This window comes from Procambarus clarkii, chromosome 33 (assembly GCF_040958095.1).
Source record: "Procambarus clarkii isolate CNS0578487 chromosome 33, FALCON_Pclarkii_2.0, whole genome shotgun sequence".
Classification (NCBI taxonomy): Eukaryota; Metazoa; Arthropoda; class Malacostraca; order Decapoda; family Cambaridae; genus Procambarus; species Procambarus clarkii.
In genome coordinates this window covers 36110994-36118218 of record NC_091182.1, presented here as the reverse complement: position 1 = coordinate 36118218, position 7225 = coordinate 36110994, and positions in this window count along the sequence as shown.

The window sequence follows — 7225 nt, the reverse complement described above, 5'->3', positions numbered from 1 at the left end:
CTCTCTCTCTCTCTCTCTCGCTCTCTCTCTCGCTCTCTCTCTCGCTCTCTCTCTCTCTCTCTCTCTCTCTCTCTCTCTCTCGCTCTCTCTCTCGCTCTCTCTCTCGCTCTCTCTCTCGCTCTCTCTCTCTCTCGCTCTCTCTCTCTCTCTCTCTCTCTCTCTCTCTCTCTCTCTCTCTCTCTCTCTCTCTCTCTCTCTCTCTCTCTCTCTCTCTCTCTCTCTCTCTCTCTCCATCCATCCATCCATCCAGGAGGCATCACCAGGACAAGGGCAAAAATGAGCTGTTAACATACAAATATTTATTACATGAAGACATAGACAACAGAATATATAAAAGTTATATAATTGACTGAGCTACAACTTGAGCTTCATTTGATGCATCTCGCTATTGTGATTTCTGTCTGTAATGAAGTAAGGGCGAAGAGGAAGAGATAGGAGAGTCTATTGACATAACTCGGGTGCATGAGGGAGTTGCGTAAAACCCTGGTTTGTGTCTGGGAGACTGGAGGAACCGTTGGTAAATCAGGATGTTTTCCCTGTTGCAATTCTTTTTACCATGTCGTAGCTCAGTCGATTAAGGGAGCCTCTGGACTCCTCTCGGACGTAGGTTCGAACCCTCGTCATGCCCTTGTGGATTTGTTCATTTGATGCATTACGCTATTGGGATTTCTGTGTGTTATTAATCATATTGATATTGAGATAATGCGGATGAAAATCCACTTACAGAGTATTGGGGATAGACTTTCAGAGATACACGTAGCTTCGGCAATTAGATTAATGAGGGATGAGGATCTAATGAATTAATCCTCTCACTTCGAAAGGTGGAAAATGTATAATGCATGTTAAAGTATAGAGTAAGAGGGCACTTATGAGTTCCTAATGTATTAATATTACAAAGTATGATGTCATTCAGGAAAGCATTGCTTCTCTAAAGATACAATTAACACCACCATGGGATGAATGTATCGATGATGTAGTAGGTATTCTCTCTATTTTCTGCCATGACGAGTTTTCAGCCATTTAAATTTGCTGGTTTTTAATATATCACAGAGAAACAAAGTCTTTTGGACTCAAACTTTAACTGTTCAAGTCCATCTTGCTGTACACTTAAGAACATAAGAAGGAAGGAAACTGCAGAAAGCCTATTGGCCCATACGAGGCAGCTCCTATTTATATCCACCCAATCCAATCATATATATGCTTAACCTACGTTTGAAGCCATCAAGGGATCCTAATTCTATTATGTTACGTGGTAATTATTCCACAAATCAACAACCTTCTTACCGAACCAGCATTTACCCAGATCTTTCCTAAATCTAAACTTATCTAATTTATTCCCATTATTTCGTTTTCTGTCTTGTGTTGATATTTTTAATACCCTATTAATATCCTCTTTGTTACGTCCATTCAACCACTTGGACATCTCTATTAAATTCACCCCTAATTCTTCACCTTTCTAGACAAGGTAATTTAAGATTTGTTCATGTAATTTAAGGTTATTTAACGTTTTTTCTCTTACGGTTATTTAAGGTTGTTTCTCTTACGTTCCTATTTTTACTCCTATTTTTTACATTACATTACACCTTACCTCCGTATGTTGTTGTTGCTGTTGTTGTTTTAGATTCAGCTACTCAGAACAAGACGTTCCAGTAGCACGGGCTATGGTGAGCCCATAAGTGGAAGCTCTTTGGAGTCATTATCTATATCAATGGCTTATACCAGAGATCTGGCGATGGATGGGTGTCTTCATGGTACTATTCAGCTTTGGAGGGCTGGCTGTACCAGTTATGGAGCCGATGGGGTTAGTGTAGACCTCTAGGTTTTCCGTTTTTTCTTTGCCTGCGACTTTGGCTAAGCCGAGCTGTCGTTGAAGTTTGGTGAGGTGGCCTCCACGAGGAAGTCTTGAACCGAGACTTCCATAGATTGATGAAGATTAAGCCACCCAAGAGGTGGCACGGGCATGAATAGCCCGTAAGTGGTGGCCCTTTTGAGCCATCACCAGTATCAAGAGCTGATACTGGAGATCTGTGGAGGCGCGACTGCACCCTGCGTGACGGAAGATGTCTCCCGGACCAAGTGGTGACCAGATGGTGGACTTCCATAGATTGATTGATAAAGATTAAGCCACCCAAGAGGTGGCACGGGCATGAATAGCCCGTAAAGGACTTCCATAACTTTTGCCTTGCTCTTATCTTCCTCTAAGATTTCACCTCTCTCTTGTCTTAATTAATGCCCGTACCTCCCTCGTCTCTTGTTGAAATGGACCATTAAAAACAAAGGGGGAGATAGACCATATCAACACTTTCGGCAGCCTCTTCCTTGGGAAGAATCGAGTCTAAAGATAATCATTGAAGGATTACCAGTTAAAGAATCAGCATGTGACCCGCAGGGGCTCAAGCAAGTAACAGAACAACAAATGGGAACCATCTCGACCTACAACCACTCACATCTTCACAGATGGATTAATTGATCAAGAAAGAGGTTCCGCTATGGCAGCAGTTTACTCTAACAACCATGAAGCTTACTGGAGCATGAATAGTGAAGACTCAACATTGCAAACAGAATTATATTCCCTACAGGAGGCCATAAATTATACAATTGAGAATAATCTACATGATGTCATCATTCATACCGACTCTAAATCTTCGCTCCAGGCATTATTATCCAGACAGCACAGAGATGATATACAACTCATCACAGAAATTCTATATATAGGAAAAGAAGCCCATATAAATTGGATACCAAGTCACATTGGCATAGATGGTAATGAAAAGGCAGACTCACTAGCAAAAACTGCCACTGCTATACCTGTTGTACAGGTTCAAATACTTCCAAGTTTTTTTTTTACAGATTAGGAGCAACTCAAGAAGAAACTACTCACAACAATCTAAATGGATAAAGAGCCAAAGTAGCTGAAGGAAGGTCTACTGCCACTGGAACAGGCCACTGGAGCCTACTCTTTCAAGCCTGGCAAAAAGATATCCAGAGACATTGCAGTAGCCATACACAGACTCAGACTTGGTTACAAGTGATGCTGGGAGGTAATGAACCCAATAGTTAGAGAGTGTCATATCTGTGGAACAGAAGCAGAGGCGCCACTATTGCACTACTTACTGGAATGTGAAGCAAATGAACCCTGCTCATCAAACTCAACATTAATCAAACGAGAGCAGCTGTGTTAGCTGCAAATTCCACAGCGACTACAATGATTAGAAAAGTAGTTGAAAAATGGAACACACTAATGAACATTCTGCATCTATATCCACGACCAAAATGAATGTGGTGGAATTTCATTATTAAAAGAAGACTAAAACCTGTGCACTAAAACAGAAGCGAAAAAGAAAAGGGAAAAGGAGGAAACCCCAACTCCATTAAAAACTTCGACCCAAATATCACAGTAATAAGGTTATCGCGAATAACCAAACGCCATTACGGGCTCACCATAGCCCATGCTACATGAACATTTCATTCTGAGTAGCTAAATCTAAAACAGCAACAACAACAACTTCGTCTCATCACAATCGACTTGATAATGGTCCAAGACGGACCGGAACGTCGTCGTCTTTTCAATCTCTAATGTGTGGTTTGGTCAACAATGTAATTTATTAAGCTTTGTCAACCTTTCTTCATTTGACAAGTTTCTAATTTGGAGGATTAATTTTGTCATCCTACGCTGGACGCGTTCTAGTGAATTTATATCCATTCTATAGTATGGCAATCAAAACTGAACTGCATAATCTAAATGGGGCCTAACCAGAGCAAGATATAGCTGAAGAACCACACCAGGTGTCTTGTTACTAACGCTTCGATTAATAAATCCCAGTGTCCTGTTTGCCTTATTACGAACATTCATGCATTGATCTTTTGGTTTAAATTCTTATTTATCATAACTCCCAGATCCCTTTCGCAATCCGACTTCGCAATCTCAACACCAACTAGCTCCTATCTTGTAACTATATCATCATTACCTAGCCTCAAAATCTTACATTTGTCAGCATTAACCTGCATCTGCCAATCTTTTAACCATTTCAAAACCCTATTTTGATCGTCTTGAAGTGATAGTCTTTTTCCCTGTTTATTTCCCTCCCGATTTTTGTATCATTAGCAAATTTGCAAATATTTCTGCTCAAATCTGAATCTAAATCATTTATATATATTATGAATAACAGAGGTTCCAAGACAGAGCCTTGAGGCACTCCACTTACGACATTTTCCCAATCTGAACACTTGTACACTCGCTATAATCAGAGGTTATGCTATTATCATCTGTCTTCAACTTTGCTTCGTGAAAACCCCTGTTTCTTTGCCTGTGTTTCAGCATTTTCCACCACACTGAGTTGAACACGGACATATGTGGATAGTTCATCTTCCTGAGACTCTTCCATCAGTGATGGTTACTTTGCCTTGAGGTTACCGTGAGGTGCTTCCGGGGCTTAGCGTCCCTACGGCCCGGTCGTCGACCAGGTCTCCTGGTTGCTGGACTGGTCAACCAGGCTGTTGGACGCGGCTGCTCGCAGCCTGACGTACGAATCACAGCCTGGCTGATCAAGTATCCTTTGGAGGTGCTTATCCAGTTCTCTCTCTCTTGAACACTGTGAGGGATCGGTCCATCCTCTTGCTTACTTTCCCCCTCCGTGTCACCCCCTGCTTCACTCCCCACTACAGCTTTTAAACTTTACCAAAACGAGAAATGAGAGGTGCGACATAGTCAATAGGAGTTCTCACAGTATGGCGACCATGTGATTACTATTGCAATGTGAAATTAAAAAAAAGTATGATTAATACTTGTGTACTGTATGGATTTGTGAGCCCCCTTGAGGGACCTCATAAATCAAGTTGCTGCCCTTCACAGTGGAGGGTAGCAACGGCCTAAGCCGCTCTATCCTTTTGAGATGTATCTTATTGTGTCAATAAACTTCTTTGAATTATTTGGTGAGGTCTGTAAGTGTAGGCAAAGTAGCAGAATCGTTATTCTGTCTATTTAGGGCGAGTAATTTTTATCGTTTGAGTAAAGCTTTCAGGGGTTTTCAGTCTTCTCTGACCAGTGGTGGCTGCCAGGAATATATACTAGCATGTGTTATAGGTCTGGGTCTTCGCTACCACTTAACCTGGGTGTCACTGCCCTTCCTGGGAGCACCTCAGTCTATCACAGGATGGAGTTCTTTCCTGCAACTCGGCCTTGCACCTGTGAGTGAGGTAAAGCTCGGCCCTTCCTCTCGGCCTCTGGCACAGAAACTTGGGGCCCTTGGCCGAGCTTGCCCGACATAAACAATCTGCTCACTGGTTGATATACTCGCTCACATGGTATAGCCACCCGGCTGCTACTCGCTCACATGGTATAGCCACCCGGCTGCTACTCGCTCACATGGTATAGCCACCCGGCTGCTACTCGCTCACATGGTATAGCCACCCGGCTGCTACTCGCTCACATGGTATAGCCACCCGGCTGCTACTCGCTCACATGGTATAGCCACCCGGCTGCTACTCGCTCACATGGTATAGCCACCCGGCTGCTACTCGCTCACATGGTATAGCCACCCGGCTGCTACTCGCTCACATGGTATAGCCACCCGGCTGCTACTCGCTCACATGGTATAGCCACCCGGCTGCTACTCGCTCACATGGTATAGCCACCCGGCTGCTACTCGCTCACACGGTATAGCCACCCGGCTGCTACTCGCTCACATGGTATAGCCACCCGGCTGCTACTCGCTCACACGGTATAGCCACCCGGCTGCTACTTGCTCACATGGTATAGCCACCCGGCTGCTACTCGCTCACATGGTATAGCCACCCGGCTGCTACTCGCTCACATGGTATAGCCACCCGGCTGCTACTCGCTCACATGGTATAGCCACCCGGCTGCTACTCGCTCACATGGTATAGCCACCCGGCTGCTACTCGCTCACATGGTATAGCCACCCGGCTGCTACTCGCTCACATGGTATAGCCACCCGGCTGCTACTCGCTCACATGGTATAGCCACCCGGCTGCTACTCGCTCACATGGTATAGCCACCCGGCTGCTACTCGCTCACATGGTATAGCCACCCGGCTGCTACTCGCTCACATGGTATAGCCACCCGGCTGCTACTCGCTCACATGGTATAGCCACCCGGCTGCTACTCGCTCACATGGTATAGCCACCCGGCTGCTACTCGCTCACATGGTATAGCCACCCGGCTGCTACTCGCTCACATGGTATAGCCACCCGGCTGCTACTCGCTCACATGGTATAGCCACCCGGCTGCTACTCGCTCACATGGTATAGCCACCCGGCTGCTACTCGCTCACATGGTATAGCCACCCGGCTGCTACTCGCTCACATGGTATAGCCACCCGGCTGCTACTCGCTCACATGGTATAGCCACCCGGCTGCTACTCGCTCACATGGTATAGCCACCCGGCTGCTACTCGCTCACATGGTATAGCCACCCGGCTGCGCTCTGCGATACACAGCCCTCAAGGTCGGCAGGTAGGTGAACGTATACTCACCACCCAGCAATACTATTTCAGTGGTTTTATCAATGGTTTCTAGCCCAGGACTCTGCAACAGAAATTGTTGTGTGCAACAGTCAATTGGAGGAGATAAATTAAACAGATTGGTAAAATAAAAGTGAATTTACTGAGTAAAGTCTACACAGGACCACAGGTGATAAAATTCGCTTCACTGATGGATGGCGGCAACACTCCGGTAAGTCACCTCAGGCAACTGGATCAGCGGATCCATTCAGACTCGTCGCGACCTCTGTCACCTTGGTCTGGTTATCTCCTCTCGCTGGCACATAAATATATTCGGTTCACTTCTCCAAACACTGAGTGCATACTGCCCTTACACAATAATCAGTCAGAATAGTCTCCGTGGTGTAGTGGTAAGACACTCGCCTGGCGTTCCGCGAGCGCTATGTCATGGGTTCGTATCCTGGCCGGGGAGGATTTACTGGGCGCAATTCCTTAACTGTAGCCTCTGTTTAACGCAACAGTAAAATGTGTACTTGGATGAAAAAACGATTCTTCGCGGCAGGGGATCTTCGCGGCAGGGGATCGTATTCCAGGGACCGTAGGATTAAGGACTTGCCCGAAACGCTACGCGTACTAGTGGCTGTACAAGAATGTAACAACTCTTGTATATATCTCAAAAAAAAATAATCGCTAACAATTTGTACATGAAAAATATACACATATCTCGCTATCACTACACCCACGATAATGCTGGCAATCGCCTA